The 23,309-nt window shown below is 39.9% G+C and overlaps 1 pseudogene; it reads left to right on the forward strand.

Annotated features, from left to right (window-relative positions):
- Nucleotides 1-22,743, forward strand: part of LOC132014528 (programmed cell death protein 7-like) — a 116,220-nt pseudogene extending 93,477 nt beyond the window's left edge.
- Nucleotides 22,744-23,309: the final 566 nt, after the last annotated feature.

Here is a 23,309-nt window from a genome sequence, read left to right on the forward strand (position 1 = left end):
ACAGTTTCAGGAGAATAGGAATTAGTTCTTCTTTAAATGCTTGGTAGAATTCCCCCGGGAAGCCGTCTGGCCCTGGGCTTTTGTTTGTTTGGAGATTTTTAATGACTGTTTCAATCTCCTTACTGGTTATGGGTCTGTTCAGGCTTTCTATTTCTTCCTGGTTCAGTTGTGGTAGTTTATATGTTTCTAGGAATGCATCCATTTCTTCCAGATTGTCAAATTTGTTGGCATAGAGTTGCTCATACTATGTTCTTATGATAGTTTGTATTTCTTTGGTGTTAGTTGTGATCTCTCCTCTTTCATTCATGATTTTATTTATTTGGGTCCTTTCTCTTTTCTTTTTGATAAGTTGGGCCAGGGGGTTATCAATTTTATTCTTTCAAAGAACCATCTCCTAGTTTCATTGATTTGCTCTATTGTCTTTTTGGTATCTATTTCATTGATTTCTGCTCTGATCTTTATGATTTCTCTTCTCCTGCTGGGCTTAGGGTTTCTTTCTTGTTCTTTCTCCAGCTCCTTTAGGTGTAGGGTTAGGTTGTGTACCTGAGACCTTTCTTGTTTCTTGAGAAAGTCTTGTACCCCTATATATTCTCCTCTCAGGACGGACTTTGTTGTGTCCCACAGATTTTGAACCGTTGTATTTTCATTATCATTTGTTTTCATGATTTTTTTCTATTCTTCTTTAATTTCCCAGTTGACCCATTCATTCTTTAGAAGGATGCTGTTTAGTCTCCATGTATTTGGGTTCTTTCCAAACTTCCTCTTGTGGTTGAGTTCTAGCTTTAGAGCATTGTGGTCTGAAAATATGCAGGGAATGATCCCAATCTTTTGATACCGGTTGAGTCCTGATTTACGACTGAGGATGTGATCTATTCTGGAGAATGTTCCATGTGCACTAGAGAAGAATGTGTATTCTGTTGCTTTGGGATGAAATGTTCTGAATATATCTGTGATGTCCATCTGGTCCAGTGTGTCGTTTAAGGCCTTTATTTCCCTGTTGATCTTTTGCTTGGATGATCTGTCCATTTCAGTGAGGGGAGTGTTAAAGTCCCCTACTATTATTGTATTATTGTTGATGTGTTTCTTTGATTTTGTTATTAATTGGTTTATATAGTTGGCTGCTCCCACGTTGGGGGCATAGATATTTAAAATTGTTAAATCTTCTTGTTGGACAGACCCTTTGAGTATGATATAGTGTCCTTCCTCATCTCTTATTATAGTCTTTGGCTTAAAATCTAATTGATCTGATATAAGGATTGCCACTCCTGCTTTCCTCTGATGTCCATTAGCATGGTAAATTCTTTTCCACCACCTCACTTTAAATCTGGAGGTGTCTTCGGGCTTAAAATGAGTTTCTTGGAGGCAACATATAGATGGGTTTTGTTTTTTTATCCATTCTGATACCCTGTGTCTTTTCACAGGGGCATTTAGCCCATTAACATTCAGGGTAACTATTGAGAGATATGAATTCAGGGCCATTGTATTGCCTGTAAGGTGACTGTTACTGTATATGGTCTCTGTTCCTTTGTGATCTACCACTTGTAGGCTCTCTCTTTGCTTAGAGGACCCCTTTCAAGATTTCCTGTAGAGCTGGTTTGGTGTTTGCAAATTCTTTCAGTTTTTGTTTGTCCTGGAAGCTTTTAATCTCTCCTTCTATTTTAAATGATAGCCTAGCTGGATATAATATTCTTGGCTGCATGTTTTTCTCGTTTAGTGCTCTGAAAATATCATGCCAGCTCTTTCTGGCCTGCCAGGTCTCTGTGGATAAGTCAGCTGCCAATCTAATATTTTTACCATTGTATGTTACAGACTTCTTTTCCCAGGCTGCTTTCAGGATTTTCTCTTTGTCACTGAGACTTGTAAATTTTACTATTAGGTGACGGGGTGTGGGCCTATTCTTATTGATTTTGAGGGGCGTTCTCTGAACCTCCTGAATTTTGATGCTCATTCCCTTTCCCATATTGGGGAAATTCTCCCCAATAATTCTCTCCAGTATACCTTCTGCTCCCCTCTCTCTTTCTTCTTCTTCTGGAATCCCAATTATTCTAATGTTGTTTCGTCTTATGGTGTCACTTATCTCTCGAATTCTCATATATATTAGATAAACTAGTTAAAAAACGTTAAAAAAGAAAGAGATAAAAGTTAAAAAAAAATTTTACCAGAAGGCGAGAAAAAAACAAAAAATGAAAAGAAAGAAATTAAATTAACTGCAAGACTAAAAAAAAAAATCACAGGGAAAAAGCCATGAGTTCTGTGCTTTGCTTTCTCCTCCTCTGGAATTCTGCTGCTTCCTTGGTATTGAAACCGCACTCAATGGTAGGTGAACTTGGTCTCGGCTGGATTTCTCTTTGATCTACTAGGGGAGGGCCTGGTGTAGTGATTCTCAAGTGTCTTCGCCCCAGGCGGAATTGCACCACCCTTACCAGTGGCGGGCTGAGTAATCCGCTGGGGTTTGCTTTCAGGAGCTTTTGTTCCCTGAGCGCTTTCTGTAGAATTCTGGAGGATGGGAATGAAAATGGCGGCTTCCTGGTCTCCGGCCCAGAGGAGCCGAGAGCCCAGTGCCCCATTCCTCAGTGCGCCCTCAGAAAACAGCGCCCAGTTACTCCCGTCTGCCTGACCTCCGGCCACGCTCCGAGCTCACCGAGCCTGTGGCTGGTTCAAGGTAACACCGAGCTGTGAGCTTACTGTCGGCTCTGTCTCTGTAGCCGGCTTTCCCATTCCAATACCCGCAAGCTCTGCGACACTCAGACACCCCCGATCCTTCTGTGACCCTGCGGGACCTGAGGCCACACTGACCCCGCGTGGGCTTCGCCCTGGTTTAGCCTCTGGAGCGATGTCCCTCAGCGGAACAGACTTTTAAAAGTCCTGATTTTGTGCACGGTTGCTCCGCCGCTTGCCGGGAGCCGGCCCCTCCCCCCGGGGTCTATCTTCCCGTCGCTTTGGATTCACGTCTCCGCCGGTCCTACCTTTCAGAAAGTGGTTGTTTTTCTGTTTTCCGAATTGCTGTTCTTCTTCTCTTCGATCTGCCGATGCATTTGCAGGTGTTTGCAATCTTTAGATAAGCTACCTAGCTGATCTCTGGCTAGCTGAAGTAGTCTCAGCCTGCTACTTCTCCACCATCTTGAATCCTCTACACCGACATGCTTTTTAAAAAATTCCATTATAACCCTACCTTTAATTTCAGTGGGATTTCAGAAGGTGGAAGGGGTATGCCAGGCCAGGAGATATCATATTAGGCAGATAGAACTCTGGGGGACTGCTAAAATTACGTCCCAGTAGGCAGCTTTCCACTTTCCTATGAATACTGTTTGCAAAATGAACTCATTCTTTTTTGAGAACACAACATTTACCTCTCAAGAGGTGATTTGACAAGTCTGAGACAGTAATCATAGTTTTTCTCTTAGCTATTTATTTGAGGATTGACATTTCAGAACTCTGGCCCACATTTTCTAGAATATTTTAAAGCAATGCTGTTACATGGATCAATAGAACTGCCTTTTCTTGAATCCCAATTTCCAGTGGCTTTTGATGGTCTTTGGTCATAATGTTGGCCCACGCATGACCAGTCACTCTGTTTAATGTACCCACCATCTACACTAGTCAGTGCATTTCCTTTGTGCTGGATGTCGCCAGCTACATGAGCTCAACTAGTTTTCAAAATAATTGACCTGAAATTTACTGTCTTTTTGTTCAGCATTGCATTTAATAGAAATAAGTTATCCATTTCTGGGTGCAAAATGACCTTTATTTTTATATATGAAGATAAGTAAATTTAAATAAAAAATATAAATAAAATAAAAATGACATTTCATTTTTATTATAGCATTTCTCTCATTCTGTCTTAAGTCAAATCAAATCATTTGGAGACCTACCTCAGCATTGGACTATCAATTCCTCGAGGGTAGGTTTATTTCTTGTTCATTATTATATCTCTGACACTTAGCATGCAATGCCTGGTATCTATCAAACGTGGCTTAAATATTGCATATTGTTGAGGGTGCCTGGGTGGCTCAGTGTGTTAAGCCTCTGCCTTCGGCTCAGGTCAGGATCTCAGGATTCTGGGATCAAGCCCCACGTCGGGCTCTCTGCTCTGCGGGGAGCTTGCTTCCCTCTCCTGCTTCTCTGCCTACTTGTGATCTCTCTCTGTCAAATAAATAAACAAAATCTTTAAAAAAAATATTGCATATTGTGGTTGAAATAACTTTCATTTCACAAAAGAGGAGGAAAATTTGAGGGGCTTGAGAATGCATACCATGTTACCAAGATGTATTTAAAATTTTATGTGTGGTAAGAATAACATTAAAAGATGCTATTAGTGCCTATGGAGGAAGGAAAGGATGAGAGTGAGATGAGCTATCAGTGGGAAGCCAGGGAAAGACATGTCTGGTTATTCCACACTGAAAATGAGCAAGAGCTGGGAACATTCCAGCAAATAGGGGTGGTTTAGAAATAGGAAGAAGGCTCTTTGTTAGGTTGGCCAGAGTATACTTGAAGAGCTCCAAGTGGCAATCCTTCTGGGTTTGTTTTTAACACTGCTCATTCCTCAAGCAGCAAGGGCAAGGTGGCTACCTGGCACCAGGGACATAGCTGAGCACCTCCATAGTTAGACACAGGCTTCACACCTGCTAACTCAGCAGTGCAGGGCAAGTGGTAGGGTGAAAGGGAGACTGCTAGGAGGGGAAGGGATTGAAAATTCAGACCACAGGAGTCTTAAAGCCAAGGAATTTGGATTGTTATAGTCAGGTAAATGCATACACTTTGTTGTCAGAGAGATCAAGGTTGACTCTCATTCTACTGCTGCGTAAATTTGGACCTGAAGCAAGTTAACTCCTTCTTTCTTCATCTCAAAATGGATGATACCTGGCACAAAGTTAGCACAAATATTGGTGGTATTATTTTTGCATTACTATTATTACTTGGAATGGCAGGAGCTTAACTGAAGAGAAGGAGTAGGTTCTAGGAGAGAACCTTCAAGAGGCTAGGTGCTCAATGACTTAACTAGTCTATCCACAACTACAGATCAGCAGATTCAGGAAAGCTCAAGGCTCCCACTTGGTTTAAGTTGCTATCAACACAGACTCAAAGCCCAACTCAGTTTAAAGATCTATTTATTTATTTGTTGGTGGAGTGCACTAAGCCTGATGCAGTGTTTGATTCCAGGACCCTGAGATCATGACCTGAGCTGAAATCAATCAAGAGTTGGACAGTCAACCAATGGAGATACACAGGTACCCCATAGCCCAGATCAATTTAAACCTCAAGATGATGGCTCAGTCCAGCAGCTACAAAGCATTGAGGAAGAGATAGGGCACCAGGGGCTTCCTGTCCTGCTTGCTCTGCATTCCAACTGTCTGTGCTCCACAGACATGCCCACGCATTTGCATGCACGGAATTTTACTCATTCTCTTTTGCTTGTATTACAAGGATTCCTCCTGGAAAATGCTCATCTCCTGAGAACTGGTGGGCTAGAGAAGTTTCAGAACTTGGAACCTGGAAGAGCTAATTAGAAGTGGCCTTCCGAAGGGGCAAAAGTGTTTTTTGTTTGTTTGTTTTTGTTTTTGTTTGTTTTCACTTCAGCTCTACTCTCTAAAGCTGAGAGAAAGAATTGCCAAGAGACTCGTGGCCTGGGTTGTGTTGGGCCTGCACAATTGCAGAGTCTAATCTTCTTATGAAAGCCCTAAGTATCTGTTTTAGCACTGATACCTCCATAGGCGTTTTCAAATACACCGAAGAAAAAAGGATTTTGTCACACCATGTTTCCAAAAATCTTGCAAGCCTCAGTTTCTTTATTTTCATATTATGACCACACAGCACTTGCTTTGTTAACTTGCACATGCAGAGGACAGCACTCAAATGAGCTGAGAGGAATTCCATCCTTTGGGAAATTTTAATGATATGACATGACAGAGTTTCTAACTTAAGAGTTTATGGCAACAGTTCTCCAAATATCTTTCCTCCCTCACCCCATTTTTGTTAATTTTTGTGAAGCTTCTAAAACAATTAAATAAAAATAAAATAAGTAACATTTAGGAAATTGTCTGAATTTTTCTGAAGCCTACTTGTTTTCTTTCTTTGTTTCTTGTTTTTCCCCCACTCATTTTTATTTTCCACTTCAATAAAAAAAAATCTGCCTTTTCTCAGACCTTTTCTGGGCTCTCCATTATTTGGGACAAAAAGCCCAGGATAAGAGTTGGGAAGGATAAAGCTTAGATTAAAGGGTGAGAGCCCTTGTTAAGTTTTTAAATAATCACAGTAAGACATGACAGACTGTTTGATTTCAGAGCCTAATTATAAGTGTACATTAGCCTGTGCTTCTCAAACTGGAAATTAGAAGGTAAATGTGGTGCATCTTTTAGCACATCAATTATAAATGATGGAAGGCATTTTTTTTTATACAAAGGCAGGTGTAAATATTTTATGGAGCATGACAAAAACTTCTCATCATTTATCCAATATGAGTTCTTATTTTCTTCTTTATAGATCCCCAGGTTCATTCAACTTTATTTATTGAGGTGGGCAATGTGCCCAGCTAAAAAGTATTCATTCCCCAGACTCTATCATAAACTGAAATCACCATGGAAATCTTCCCAGAAAACTCTTTAGAGAGGGATCCAGTGGCTCTTTTGGGCCTTTTACCCTTTCATTCCATCCTCTTGCTCACCTCAATCATGGATGTTTGAGTGGCAGCAGTGTCTTTTGACTTAAATGTGACTTTGAGAATGAAAGATGTGTACCAAGAATGGAACAGCAGAATCAGGGTGGGAACCTAGGCTCAAAGTCTAGGATTTATGCCAAAATATGGTATACCAATTAAATTTAAATTTTGGATAAAAAGCAGGGACACCTGGGGGGCTCACTCTTTTAAGAGTCTGCCGTCGGCTCGGGTCATGATCCTGAGGTCCTGGAATCAAGCCCAGAATCGGGCTCCTGGCTCAGTGGGGAGTCTGTTTTTCCCTCTTTCTCTGTCCCTCTACTCACTTGTGCTCTCTCCCCCTCTCAAATAAATAAGTAAAATCCTTAAAATATAATAAAATTAAAAGCAAACAATTTTTAATATAAAAATGTCCCAAATACTGCATGGAGCATACCTTTACTGAAAAAATTATTTATCTGGAATTCAATTTTAACTAGATTACTTGTATTTCTCATTTATTTCTATAAAGATACATCAAATTATTCAATCAAATTAGCAAAACCTAGAGAGCAAAAATATGGCAATTATAGTCTTTTAGCCTCCGTGTATCTGAAGTGGGTTTCTTATAGAAAATTGAGAATATTATAGAAAGTACCATTACCCCACACCAAATTATTATATTAGTATGACACCTTTGTTACAATTAATGAATCAATAAATCAATATTAATTAAAGTTCATAATTTATTCAGATTTCTTCTGTTTGTACCTAATACCCCTTTTCTGTTCCAGAATCCTATTCAAGATACCACATCACAATTAATCATTATGTGGATAAGTTCTTCTTGTCTGTGATAGTTTCATTACCTGCAGGTAATATAGACATATAACACATGCATACAATATACATAATGAACATTTTTATCGATTTATCTGTCAGTGGACACTTCGGTTATTTCTATGTTTTGGCTTTTAAAAGCAATGCTGCATTGGACATGATGATGAAGGTATTTTTGGAAGATAGTGATTTCGTTTCTTTTGGATATCTATTCAGAAATAGTATTGCCAGACTATATAGCAATTCATCTTTAATTTAAAAAAAGAACACCAGACTGTTTTCCATAATGTCCATGCCAATTTAGATTCCTGCCAATAGTGAGGAAGAGTTCCCTCTTCTCCATACCATTGACAGCATTTGTTATGTCTTGTCTGTTTGATAGTTAGCCACTCTAACAGGTACAAGGTGATATTTCATTATGGTTTTGATTTGAAATTCCTTGATTATTAGTGATGAACATTTTTTTTTATTTCAAGATTTATTTTATTTTATTTTATTTTTTTTAATGTAATTTTTTATTTTTTATAAACATGTATTTTTATCCCCAGTGGTACAGGTCTGTGAATCACCAGGTTTACACACTTCACAGCACTCAAATAGGTACCTATTGGTTTTATCTTTGCCCATTTGTTAATCAGACTTTTTTTTTTTTTTTTGCTATTGAGTTGTATGTATTTTGGTTAGTAACCCCTTATACAGATGGTTGCCTTTTCATTTTGTTGAACATTTCTTTTGCTGTGCAGAAGGTTTTTAGTTTGATATAGTCCCACTTATTTATCTTTTTTTGTTTTTGTTGTTGTGCTTTTGGTATCATATCCAAAAAACTGTTACCAAGACCAATGTCAAGGAGATTTTTTTAATGTGTCTTCTTCTAGGAGTTTTATAGCTTTGGGTCTTAGCATTTAAGTCTTTAATCCATTTTGAGTTAAACTTTTGTGAGTGGTGTAAAGTAAGATCTTGGTTCTATTTCACTGGTCTTTGTGTCTGTTTTTATGCCAATACCATATCCATACCAATTCATACATTTTGATTACTACCATTAGGTCTATGGGGGCCGGGCTGGTTCTGGGTTGGACCAGAGGCCTGGTGCTGTGTTAGTTGGAAGTCTACCTCTGTGGTACTTGGCCAGGCCAGGACCCATCCAGAATCCTGGGTTTGTAGGGGCTCATCTGGAGCCTTGCACCATGGAAATCAGTTGGCGCTGAGTTGGTCTGGGAGCTTGGGTTCATGAGGGCCCGTTGGTAGCCTCATGCCATAGGAGCTACCTGGAGCTATAGGACCAACTGCTACTGCTGGAGCCAGCTAGAGACCAGATGGCCTGGGGCTCTGGTTTTGTGGGAGCCTTATGTCCGTCTGGAGCCAAGGAAATCTCTTGGAGTTATGAGAACCACCCAGGGCTACTAGAGCCAGCCAGTGCCAGGGAGATTGTGGTTTCATAGGAGCCAGCTGGGAGACTGGTGCTGGGGAACTCACCTGGGTCTGCAAGAGCCACTTTTTGTTGCAGGAAACTCCTGTGGCTGTAAGATCCACTTGGGGTCGCCTGAGCTGGCAGGTGCAAAGGTAACCAGGGGTCTGACTTCACAGCAGTCCTCAAGGAGCAACCTTGAGCAGCCACAGCAGTAGAGTGGTGCTGTGGCAGGTCATTACTAGGGTCCAGGGTGAAGTTGGGTGCTCATTTTCCTTCTATGAGGTGAGTGTCTCTTTCCTTGTTGGACTGCCTGGTTTTGGAGAGGGGTTATGGGGTAGTGTGAATCTTCTCCTACACATCTTATTCTGTCTTTTCTTATGTGTTTCAGGTGCTGTAATCCATCACCTGGAATCTTTGGCTCTTGTGCAGGTATTTTTGCATGCAGATTAATTTTTCAAATTGATGTTTCTGAGGAGGGAGGCAAGGACTAGAAATTCTGTGTTGCATTTTTTTTTAAGATTTTACTTATTTATTTGACATACAGAGATCACAAGTAGGCAGAGAGGCAGGCAGAGGGAGAGAGGGAAGCAGGCTCCGCAGAGAGTAGAGGGCCGGATGTGGGGCTCGATCCCAGGACCCTGAGATCATGACCTGAGCTGAAGGCAGAGGCTTAACCTACTGAGGCACCCAGGTGCACCTCTGTGTTGCTATTTTGATGACATAATCACCTAATATTTCATACTCACTTTTTTTTTTATGTTTTAAATTTTTAATTTTTTTTATAAACATGTATTTTTATCCCCAGCGGTACAGGTCTGTGAATCGCCAGGTTTACACACTTCACAGCACTCATCATACTCACTTTTGAAGGGTAGCACAGTAGGCCATCCTAAAATGTGCTACTTTGGCATAATTACTTTGAGCTGAAGGCAATTGAGAAGAAGCAGATACTCGAAAAGCTCCCTTACCTCCTCTTATTTGTCTGAAGAGCAGGCCATAGATTTATAAAGGTGTCCCTTTTCCCCTCTCTACCAGGAAGGACACAGGTTAATCCCTGGAGACAACTTTAGACCCTATCAGCCTGGAGAAAGCAACAGAAGAATCTGCATGACCAATTTACTAAGCAGCCTTTATCTCTGGACTGGACTGGAGGAGATTATGCTGAATGAAATAAGTCAGAGAGAGGCAATTATCATATGGTTTCACTTACTTGTGGAGCATAAGGGATAACATGGAGGACATTAGGAGAAAGAAAGGAAAAGTGAATTGGGGGAAATTGGAGGAGGAAACAAACCATGAGAGACGGTGGACTCTGGCCTTGGAAGCCCAAACCTGTTCTCCTTATTGCAGTCTTTCTTCACAGATTTATAGTTCTTTGTTGAAGATTTATAGAAGCTGGAATTCTAAGCCACCTTGGAGAATTACTCATTTTTCCTTGGGTTATCTCCTATATATTCATGAGACATACATGTTAACGAACTTCTGTTTGTTATACTCTTGTTAATCTTTTACTGGAGGGATCTCAGAGAAACTCAGAAGTGTAGAGGGAAAAGTATTTTTCTTCTCTTACGGCTTATTCCTATTGCTGGTATGATATTATTTTTTTTTTATTTCCTATAATATCTCTGCTACTTTTCTATATCACTACAGCTCCCAGATTAATGTGTTAATCCTCTTGATGTGTTTTTAATAATAATAGTTATTGATTTCTTGGTTTATTGGTTGACTAATATAACCATTTTCCACTCTACAATGACTGTTCTGTAAGGCAGGTATAGAAAAGTAAATACATTAAACTCCCATTTTTCCATGATGGCTGGGAAATTAGGAATTAAATATTTTAATCACATGTCTCAATAACTAGATTTTTTTTTACTACATCTGTATTACACTGTAATTATATAACATAGTTTTTCTTTTCCAAGTGAATGTGAGTTGGCATTCTGAATATCTTTTATCAATATATACCACTGCCAATAAATACTTGCTTGTGTTGACTTTGAAGTTTTTGTGGAGAAGTGAAAATGTACTATTGGGAACAGTAATTTATTAGTCCCATATTGTAGATCTCTTACACATTTAGCAGGTGGGAATGAAAGAAGTTTCAAAATGTTTGGTCGTATTTTACAAACTTCTTAGAAACTTTAAATGCTAATTTAAATCTAGATTTTTTTAATCACCCCTTTTCTATTTTTGTAATACCTTACTTCATTCCTAATAAGAGAGATGACTTTCTACATTTTCTTGGGACTGAAAACTTGGCTTAAAATCTTCTGGGAACACTAGAACACTATTTCCTTGAAAGTGTTAAGGTCAAGATGTTATGAGGATTTCATTCCCAAGCTTTTTCTAATCAGTTTGTTTTTGTCTGTTCAAAGGTCCTTTACAGGTTCTCTCTTTCACCCTCTAAATCAACTAGATGATTGTTTACAAATGCCATTTGCTTTGAAAACTGACAGCAGAATCCTTCTGTGCAAAAGATTACAAACCAAACTTGCATCTCTTTCAGGGTTGCTTTTAGACTTATTTTATATTTAATTTCTGAAGTTTGATAAACTGGAAGTAGCCAGCACAAGAAAACTTCTTGATAAAACTCTTGAAGAGGGAGGCTTTGTGACTTCTGGCTACAGAGGGACCTCTCCACGGGAGCCCAGAGGTAGTTTCATCAAGAGAAACAAAGCTGGACTTCAGGTAAAGTGGTGAAAACATTTTATTCAGTGACTATTGACAATGGGAGAAAGAGCTAAACCTCATTCTAATGTGCATTGGGGTGACTTGGCATTTTAGAGAGAAAATGAATAGGGATGAGGAGGCGGGTTGGCAAGCAGGACCTCAGTAGAGTCAGGGAGGTGAGAAGTTACAAAGGTGTGGTTGGCGTCGATGCAATTAGGTCTATCAGTTGGCTAGTTGGCAGTTAGTTATGAAAGTTAGAGGCCCTATCCTTCCTGATGACTGCATCTCAAAGACATGGTTTTCAGGTCTGTGAGAAAGATACCACTGAGTTCTAGGAAATGCATATCTATCTCAAAGAAACAGAGGAAGGGTTCATGATTGTCAGCCCTAAGTGCTCTAACAAAGGGAAGTCAAGGGCCATGCTCAGGAGTTGGAAAGAGCAAACAATTAATTCTTTGACAACCCTAAGCTTTTCCACACAGGTACTCAAATGTGGGCTGGTGGTCCCAAGAATGCAGCCTTAAGATAATTAGAAGCTGGCCTGGTCTCAGCCTGGAGGTTTGGAGGATTGCTTGTGTGCAGTTCTCAGTATCCCCCAGAGGGAGGCACTCCTTGTTTAGACTCGCATAGAACAAAGCTTTCTACAATATTATACATTTCTGCGTATTTTGTAATGTCCTGAAAGCCCTTTAGTTACCTCGATATTCTAAGCAATATCACAATAGGCACAATTTATAGTTTTCTGGTAGCTGTTTATTTGAATATGTTTATAAACTCCTAACAACATTATTGGATTAGAACCTTAGAACCTCTGAGCTCTGAAGAAAAATAAAATAAAAGAGAATGTTTTGCTCAGCAACTTCACAACCACTTCATTTACATTTGCTTTCTATGAATAGTGCTCAAAGTATTGACTTAAAATGTAAAGGTTTATATTTTTTCCTAATTTTGGCAATCTCTCCAAAACTTCAGCTCATTTGCCACTGTTTCATTATACCCTTTAAACCATCTTCTGAAATCATTCTTTTGTGTTGTAATTATGTTAACCCGGAATAGATTTTTTAAATTTTCTTTAAATCATTTTGTAGAAAGTCAATCACCTCTGTAGCCCAAGCCCAATAGCTCAAAATTATTTATTATTCAATTAAAAGCTTCTGAAACAAGTATAAATGGCCCCAGAATTTTAAAATATGTTGCTGCTGCTGCATCCCCATGAGACAAGCTGTCAAAGGAATGAGTGCCGCCTAAAATAAACGTTTTCCCATGTGCATTTCAAATCACTAGTCTGAGACATCACATTTTAGACTCTGACTATTCCAAAGTACAATTTTGGGGAAAAGCAAGTTTCATTTTTAGACAGACAGAAGCTCCACATAATTTTCAGAAAAGCCATGTTGGAGGCCAAAGGTAATGATCTCCAAAAGCCCATTTGCCATCGCAGAAGGCAACAAATGACATTTATCTTGTAATTCAACAAATGCTTTTACTGTTCACACAGGCATGAATGTGCCTGTGGGGTGTGTGTGTGTGTGTGTGAGAGAGAGAGAGAGAGAGAGAGACAGAGACAGAGAGTGAGAGGCATTAGCACTGTAGAGGTCAGAAGTAGGAAAATGTAAAGGTGGTTGCTCCCTGGCTCCTTCTGGTAGCCCTGGGGTTTGACAGTGGCTTCCTCCTCTCCAGAAGGCCTGAGTTCCTTCCTGTCAGAGGGGCCACTGATACAGCTACAGCCTCTCCTCATCCACTGTATGCCCCATCCCTCAGATAAAGGCATCCCACTGAACCCCACTCTGACTGCTTCAGGTTTTTAGTTGCTTTCCTCAAGCCCACCCACACCTCTAGGGACAGTCCTCATCCTGGGGATCTGCTATTAATTTCCAGCTAAATAATTCCCATTTCTATAGATTCCCTTTTGTGAGAAAGCAACATTCAAAAGTAAAATAAGTCTATTTTATTTATTTTCTTAAGGTTTTATTTTTTTATTTGAGAGAGCAAGAAAGAGCATGAGTTGGGGGAAAGGCAGATGGAGAGGCAGAAGCAGACTCACGGCTGAGCAGGGAGCCCAATTCAGGACTGGATCCTAGGACCCTGGGATCATGACCTGAGCTCAAAGGCAGATGATTAACCAACTGAGCCACCCAAGTGCCCAGAATAAGTCCTTCTTAATGGTCTCCAAATGGACTTTTTCCAATATGAAAGAAAAAAAATTAAAAACTAGATTTTCAGTAAGAGAAACATTTGTGAACTTTGCATAAAAATTTCAAACTCCTATCAACAAGATGTGATCAGTTTCCCATCTGAAGTTTCCATGTTTGGTTCTTCTGCATGTGTCATGGAGTCATATAAAAATCAATGCAGGTTTCAAGAGTGCAACTATGCAAGTAAGTATAGAACATAAAAAAAAAGTAACACAATCATTCCATTTAGATGAGTGGGGACCAACCTTGAAGTCCTTGGGATCCTCAAAGTTAATCATGGGAGGTTTTCAGTTAATTAAAACAATTATTAAAGTTTGATATAAATCAACCATTTGCCATGATGTCTTGAAGAAGTACTGTGGCAACATACAGAAGACATTTTAAAGCACAAAATTCACTTCTGAATTTTTAAAAAATAGGTAATTTATGTATATTAGAAATAAGTTATGACATTTCAGTGTATATTATTATAATGCCCTGTTGACAAATATCCTGTTTTTTTTTCTACTATGCATTCCATGCAAAAGAAATAATGCTGGCAACATTTAGTTTTAAGTCAATTGTTACTTATTATCAAGAGAAAGGCTTATTAAACCTCATCATTAGGTAGTGACACTGTTTACATAGCATAGAACAAAAAATTTGCTTAAATTGTCCAGGAATTTAAGGCTGGGATTAGTTTAGGATCCTAAAATTTTGTATTGAAATCTAAATCAGCTTCTTTTTATTTTATTTTATTTTTTAAAATTTTTTATTTTTTATAAACATATATTTTTATCCCCAGGAGTACAGGTCTGTGAATCACCAGGTTTACACACTTCACAGCACTCACCTAAGCACATACCCTCCCCAATGTCCATAATCCCACCCCCTTCTCCCAACCGCCCTCCCCCCAGCAACCCTCAGTTTGTTTTGTGAGATTAAGAGTCACTTATGGTTTGTCTCCCTCCCAATTCCATCTTGTTTCATTGATTCTTCTCCTACCCACTTAAGCCCCTATGTTGCATCACCACTTCCTCATATCAGGGAGATCATATGATAGTTGTCTTTCTCTGCTTGACTTATTTCGCTAAGCATGATACGCTCTAGTTCCATCCATGTTGTCGCAAATGGCAAGATTTCATTTCTTTTGATGGCTGCATAGTATTCCATTGTGTATATATACCACATCTTCTTGATCCATTCATCTGTTGATGGACATCTAGGTTCTTTCCATAGTTTGGCTATTGTGGACATTGCTGCTATAAACATTCGGGTGCATGTGCCCCTTCGGATCACTACGTTTGTATCTTTAGGGTAAATACCCAATAGTGCAATTGCTGGGTCATAGGGCAGTTCTATTTTCAACATTTTGAGGAACCTCCATGCTGTTTTCCAGAGTGGCTGCACCAGCTTGCATTCCCACCAACAGTGTAGGAGGGTTCCCCTTTCTCCGCATCCTCGCCAGCATCTGTCATTTCCTGACTTGTTGATTTTAGCCATTCTGACTGGTGTGAGGTGATATCTCATTGTGGTTTTGATTTGTATAAATCAGCTTCTTTAATTAAGCTGGCCATCTCATTTTTACCACTACGACTACTCTCTTTCCAGATTCCAAGAAAAATTCTTTATGTTGGAAATCTCACCTCCACCTGCAGCTTCTATGACCTGCCTACTGTACACCCTTGAAGGCCTCTCCCTGCCTGGGGTCTTTTATGCCCCCTCTTATTGCTCTGCATTCATTGGGCAGTCTGCTTCTCCCTTTCCCTCTCCCTCTGCCTGTGCCCCTCCCCTGCTACACTCATGCTCTTAAATAAATAAATACTAAAAAAAAAAAAAAAAAAAAAAAGAACTGTAACAGTTCCCAACCACAGAGAATTGTATTGAGACTCAAATTGTATAATAGCTAGCTAACTTTGCTCCCCACCCCCGCTGGAAAAAAAAAAAAAGGTATCATTAAACCAGAGTTGGATTTAGACCTCTACTCAAGGGAGCTGCACCTCCAAGCTATTGTACTACTGTAACTACAACCAGAAAGATGAATTTTCTATCCAGCAACATATTCCCAAAATGACTGATCCTGCTTTACTTCCAAACTCTAGTTCTTAACTTTGTTCCAAATGCTCTTCACTGATTAGATGTAATGACTACAGTACTTTAAACTTAACTCAATTTTACTTTGATTGATTTGATTTGATTGATTTGAATAATTGGCAGTTAATCAAAAGGCTGGAGATTCATAGAGGTTTTTGTTTTTGTTTTATACGAGGCTAGTAAAATAAACGGATACAGCTGCAATTGTGTGTTTAAGCCTCCATGATTAGACAGCTTATGTCTTGTTATTAGAAAAATAACTGCAGTAAAATCTAATCACACAGTGAACCAACTAACACAGGAAAAAGAAATCATTTCTATTTGAAATGATTTCATTTATTATTTATTATTTCCTTTATTATATAAAGTCTGTGATGGAGTTCATACCTGAAATGCTTAAGGTAGTGAATCTTGCACAAAAAATCCAGACAAGGGACACCTGGGTGGCTCAACCAGTTATGAGTCTGCCTTTACCTCACATCATGATCCCAAGGGTCATGGGATCAAGAACTACGTGGAGCTCTCTCAGGGACCCTCTCAGGGACTCTTCTGCTCCCTCTCCCTCCCTGCTTTCCCCGCCGTGCATGCACACTCACTCTCTCTCTGTCAAATAAATAAATAAAAACTTTAAAAAATTCAGACAAGAAAAGAAACTAGGAACTCTTCCCCCATGAGCATTGCTGCTCCAGCTTAGCTTGGCTCTAGCTCGTGCTCTGCAAACACTCTGTGTATTTCCACTTATAATATTATATCCATTATATTCATTTTCCTTTGCTTACATTTTAAAGTTTCCTTCTGGAAAAATGTGAATCTCCTGGGGATAGAGAAGTTTCATAAGCTAGGGACCTGGAGAAGCTCAACAGGGTGGGTGAGCTCCCAGATTGCTCTCTACAATAGAAAAGGTTTCTGAGGGACACGTGGCTTGGACAGCCCCAACTACATTTGAAGTGATTTCATTGTCCAGTCTCCTCAAAGGCAGCCTAGCAACACCTACTAATTTTCCTGTTTACTTCTATCTGGATGTTCCTAAATATAGTGAGAACAATTATTTTGTTACCATGTCTCCAAAAATGTTGCAATCTTTAATTCCTTTATACTCTTTTTGTGAACACAGCACACTGCATTGTTAACTAGGTGGCATCCCTGCAACCAAGCGTTTCCAGATTGGTGTTGATGATGACGGTGAAAATGAGGATGGTGAGAACGTGGTGACAATTTACTCTGAAGGTAGTTCAAAGTCCTCGTTCACAGAGATGAAAAGCACAGCATAGTCAATAGAGTCAATGCTGTTTATTAACTTTGTATGGTAACTACACTTATTATGGTGAGCACTTGAGGAATGTATAGAATTATTCAGTCAATATACTATATACCTGAAACTCATATAACATTATATCTCAATTATATTTTATTAAGAAAGAATTACAAGCTAAGGCAGCAATGGGGGTGGGAATGAATATGAAATGGAAGGCATGAGGGGTGCCTGGGTGGCTCAGTGGGTTAAAGCCTCTGCCTTCAGCTCAGGTCATGATCTCAGGGTCCTGGGATTGAGTCCCACATTGGGCTCTCTGCTCAGCAGGGAGCCTGCTTCCCCCACCCCCGCCTGACTCTCTACCTACTTGTGATCTCTCTCTATGTGTCAAATAAATAAATACAATCTTTAAAAAAAAAAGAAAGAAAGGCATGAAATTATTCAGGTAGAAGAACATTAATGTTGATGTAATGGAGATGTCTCCATTTCAACACTGAAATAAATCGTATAGATGACAATATTGTTATCTAGAGGACAGTTTTACACCCAATTGTTAAATGTGTTACTCTTGTCCTTAATTATTGTCCTCTTCTCGGAGTTCAATCAATACACTTTATTGGAGCCAATTACATAAGAGTTGGCAATGTGCACTAATCATCCCAAATTTGCTCCTTTTGTGTCCTCCTCTAGACTATAAGTAGCTTATTTATAAATTCTTCTGTGCCCCGTATAGAAAGCTTGACACAGTGATTATTCCAAAGTGGATTCAGTCAAGGCTTACTGATTAATTGAGCAATTTATTAAAATGAGGCAAACCTCAGTGTAATTTTTTTTTCATAACTGGAAGCTTATAAACTTCTTATACTTTTTTCCCCCCAAAATGGCTACATACCAGAAAAGAACACGTATCTTTGAGAAAGCAACATTTATTCATTCATTAAACAAATATTTATCACATATCTACAATGTGCCAGGCATTTTTATAGAAACTGAAAATGTATGATGAAACCAAAATTTAAATAAAAACAATAAATAATACCCGTTGGGGAGAATCTAGTAGATAAATAAAGAAAATTAACATCATAAATAAAGTATCTCTTCTTTGAATGTTTGGTAGAATTCCCCAAGGAATCCATCAGGTCCTGGGCTCTTGTTTTTTGGGAGGTTTTTGAGCACTGCTTCAATCTCATTATTAGATATTGGTCTATATAGGTTGGCAATTTCTTCCTGATCCAGTCTTGGAAGTTTATAGTTTTCAGGAATGCATCCATTTCTTCTAGTTTGCTTAACTTAATGGCATATAATTGTTGGTAATAATTTCTGATGGTTGTTTCTATATCCTTGGCATTGTTTGTGATTTCTCCCCTTTCATTCATAATTTTGTTAATTTGGGTCCTCTCTCTTTTCTTTTGGATTTTCTTTGGATTATTAACCTTACCGATTCTTCTTCTTCAAAAAAAAAAAAAAAACAGCTTCTAGTTTTGTTGATGTATTATTTTGTATCTCTAGCTTCTATCTCACTGACCTCTGCTTTAATTTTATTTCCCTTCTTAGGTATGGGTTAGGCTTAATTTGTTGTGGATTCTCCAGTTCTTCAAGATGTCAAGAGATCTGGTGTATTTTGGATTTTTCAATTCTTTTGAGTGAAGCTTGGATGGTTATATATTTCCCCCTTAGGACTGCCTTTGCTATATCCCATAGGTTTTTCGATCAATGTATCTTCATTCTGATTGGTTTCTATGAATTGTTTAAGTTCTTCTTTGATTTCCTGGTTGATCCAAACATTCTTAAGCAGAGTGGTCTTTAGCTTCCAAGTGTTTGAATTCCTTCCAAACCTTTTCTTGTGGTTGAGCTCCAGTTTCAAAGCACTGTGGTCTGAGAATACACAGGAAATAATCTCTATGTTTTGGTATCAATTGAGCCACACCAACATGTGGTTTATTCTGGAGAAAGTCCCATGTGTACTTGAGAAGAAGGAGTATTCTGTTGTTTTAAGGTGGAATGTTCTGTATATATCTATGAGGTCCATCTGGCCCAATGAGTCATTCAAAGCTCATGTTTCTTTACGGATTTTCTGCTTGGAAAATCTGTCTATTACTGAGCATGGCATGTTAAGATTCCCTACTATTAAAGTATTCTTACCAATATGACTCTTTATCTTGATTACTTATGTTATGTGGCTTGTGTAGTTGGCTGCTCCCATACTGGGGGCATAAATATTTACAATTGTTAGATCTTCTTGGTGGATAGACCCTTTAAGAATGATGTAGTGTCCTTCTGTATCTCTGACTATTGTATTTGGCTTAAAATCTAATTTATCTGATATGAGAACCACCATCCCATCTTCATTTGAGGTCCATTGGTATAAAAGATTGTTCTCCATCCCTTTACTTTCAGTTTGGATGTATCTTTAGGTTCAAAATGTGTCTCTTATAGACAGCATATGGAGGGGTTTGGTCATTTTATCCAATCTGAAATCCTGTGCCATTTTATGCAAGCATTTAGGCAGTTCACATTGAGAGTGATTAGTGAAAGACAGGTTTTATTGACATCATGTTGCCTATGAAGTCTTTGTTTCTATGGATTGTCCCTGTAAATTTTGGGTTCTTTCTTCTTTTATAGACCTCCCCCTTAATATTGCTTGTACTGCTGGCTTGGTGGTCACATATTCTTTTAAACCTTTCTGGTCTTGGAAGCTCTTTAATTCTCCATCCATTTTGAATGTCAGCCTTGTCAGATAAAATATTCTTGGCTGCATGTTCTTTTCATTTAGTGCCCTGAATATGTCTTGCCAGGCTTTTCTGGCTTGCCAGGTTTCTGTGGACAGGTCTGACATTATTCTGATGGACGTTTCTCTGTACCTAAGGAATCTCTTCCTCCTAGCTGCCTTCAGAAGCTCTTGTCTAAAATTATGATTCATTAGTTTCATAATTAAGTGCCTTGAAGACTTTCTCATTTCATTGATCTTTGTGGGTGTTCTTTCTGCCTCTAGGGCATGAACAAAATTTCACCAGAATTTCTCAAAGAGCTGGAACAAACAATCCAAAAATTTGGATGGAACCAGAAGAGACCCAAATTGCTAAGGAAAATGTTGAAAAAGAAAAACAAAATTAGGGACATCATGTTGCCTAATTTCAAGCTTTATTACAAAGCTGTGATCACCAAGACAGATGGTACTGGCACAAAAACAGACACACAGACCAGTGGAACAGAGTAGAGAGCCCAGATATGGTCAACTCTTTGGTCAACTTATCTTTGACAAAGCAGGGAAAAATATACAGTGGAAAAAAGACAGTCTCTTCAATAAATGGTGCTGGGAAAATTGGACAGCTATGTATAGAAGAATGAAACTTGACCATTCTTTAAACTATATACAAAGATAAACTTGAAGTGGATAAAAGACCTCAACGTGAAACAGGAATCAATCAAAATCCTAGAGAAGAACATAGGCAGTAACTTCTTTCAAGACATGTCTCCAAAGGCAAAGGAAACAAAAGTGAAAATAAACTTTGGGACTTCATCAGGATCAAAAGCTTCTGTACAGCAAATGAAACAGTCAACAAAATAAAGAGGCAACCCATGGAATGGGAGAAGATATTCACAAATGACACTACAGACAAAGGTCTGATATCCAAGGTTGATAAGGAACTCCTCAAAATCAACACACACAAAACAGATAATCATGTCTAAAAATGGGCAGAAAACATGAACAGACACTTCTCCAAAGAAGACATACAAATGGCTAACAGACACTTGAAAAAATGTTCATCATCATTAGTCATAGGGAGATTCAAATCAAAACCACATTGAGATACCACCTTACACCAGTTAGAATAGCCAAAATTCAAACAAGTGTTAGGATGTGGAGAAAGGGGAACCCTCTTACATTGTTGTTGGAAATGCAGGTTGGTACAGCCGCTTTGGAAATCAGTGTGGAGATTCCTTAAGAAATTAAAAATAGAGATTCCCTATGACCCTGCAGTTGCACTCCTAGGTATTTACCCCAAAGATATAGATGTCATGAAAAGAAGGGCCATCTGTACCCCAATGTTCATAGCAGCAATGACTACAGTCACCAAACTGTGGTAAGAGCCAAGATGCTCTTCACCAGACAAATGGATAAAGAAGATACAGTCCATATATATACAATGGAGTATTATGCTTCCATTAGAAAGGATGAATACCCAACTTTTGTATCAACATGGACGGGACTGGAGGAGGTTTGCTGAGTTAAATAAGTAAAGCAGAAAAAGTCAATTATCATATGGTTTCACTTACTTCTGGAGCATAAAGAATAACACAGAGGACATTGGGTGAAGGAGAGTAGAAGTGAATTGGGGGAAACTGGAGGGGGAGATGAACCAAGAGAGACTGTGGACTCTGAGGAACAAACAGGGTTTTGGAGGGGAGGGGCATGTGGAGTTGGGTGAGCCTGGTGGTGGGTATTAAGGAAGGCATGTATTTCATGGAGCACTGGTGTGGTGCATAAACAATGAATCTTAGAAAAAATAAAATTTTAAAAAATCCTGGAGCCCGCACTGGCCTGAGGTGCCCCTGCGGACGGAAGTGATCACGAAGTTGCCCTGCAATCCCTGTGCCACCCTCAGTGGAGAGAGGTGGTGTTCAGAATCCCTGGCAGTTCGGAACACTCTGGGGGAATGGCCGCTGGTGCCTCAATGCACAACCACTTGGCTCAACCTGGGCGAAGTGTGTGCGTGGTTGCGCACGGCTCTGCACCTGGTGCACTGGCTGCACAACCTGGACCAGGCCCTGTGTGAGGCTGAGGCCCCAGGCTGCACCTGGGTGCTTCTTCATGCCCAGGCCATTCTGCTTTGCTCCCAACTCCCGGAGAGACTATAGCTGCTGGCCTAGGCCGCCTATGTGCGTGAAGCGTGGCGGAGGTTGGAGAGAGTCTGTCGTCGCAGTTTGGGGCTTCACGAGAAGGCCCAGGATTGCGAAGCAGAGTGGGAGGCTAAGGCCGCCACCTGAGCAGCAGAGTGCCCACTGGAGATTGACCTTTGAAGGGTCAAGCGCATGCAGGAGATGGAGGAGAAGAAGTGGGAGCAGGAACTTAGAGCTGCGGCTGATGGTGTCTTATCTGAAGTGAGGAAAAAGCAAGTAGATGGTGTCTGCTTGTGAGGAAAAAGCAAGCAGAATGGTGGACATTCTTCGGGCCTTGGAGAAATTGAGATAACTCAGAAATTGAGGAAACTTGGGAAGAGGCAGCAGCGAGGAAGGGCGTCTGTCCTCCGACCTCAGCAGTTGAGACTTTCGGGCATCATTTTCAGTGACTAAGAAAACAAATTAAAAAACACTCTGAATTGTATGAAGCTGAAGAGAGAGCCTTCAGAGTCATGCTGGAAGGAGAACAAGAGGAAAAGAGGAAAAGAGAATTAGAAAAGAAACAGGAAAGAAAACGAAAAGATTTTACTTCAGAAGCGTGAAATGGAGTACAAGTGTTTTGGGGATCCAGATGAGTTCACACTCGCTCACCTTTTACAGCCCTTCTGCCAGTATTACCTCCAAACCCAGCACCCCTGCCAACCCTGATCCAGATAAGGCATGGTTGGTTGCCATCTGATCATCCAAAAGCAACTCCACTCCCCAAGGATGGGTCCTTCCCCTATTGCCCAACAACAACATCTGGGAAACAGCCGTTAAGCTCCATTAGTAAAGATGCTCCAGGAGTATGGTCTAGCCATGGCTCTTTCCAGCTCTAAAAACTAGTGATGCCACCATCTTCTTGTGCTGTCGACTAAACCACAACCTCTAAAGTCCGTGTGGCATTGCCCTACCCAGAAGTCACGTTCTCCTTGCATGCTCTGTCCTGCCCAGAGATGCCTCTTGAATCAGGAGATTAATATGGTTCTTCAGGAAAGGACTAAGGTGAACTGGGGTTATTACCACAGGCAGTGGCCTTGATTCACTAAATTTGCCTCTGTTTTGAAGGGGCCTGGTCCAAAGTGACTTGTTCATTTACTCTCAACTGCCTTGTGTGTGATGGGTAAGCACACTCCATACACTCAACACAGGTGTGCACTGGGTAGACTTAGTAGCCCTTCCCCGCTACTGAGTGTGAAGGCGGCTTGATGCAAAACCTCAACAACCTCCCTACTCAGAGAACTCTCTAGCTTCTAGGAGGAAAGGTCAGAAATGCCTTATCTTTGGTTTGTGACTCCCAGTTTTGGTGCATCTTGAGAGGCTGCAGGCTGATGGCGAGGCTGCCAGAAAAGCTCG

Source organism: Mustela nigripes, chromosome 3 (assembly GCF_022355385.1).
Source record: "Mustela nigripes isolate SB6536 chromosome 3, MUSNIG.SB6536, whole genome shotgun sequence".
In the NCBI taxonomy this organism is placed as follows: Eukaryota; Metazoa; Chordata; class Mammalia; order Carnivora; family Mustelidae; genus Mustela; species Mustela nigripes.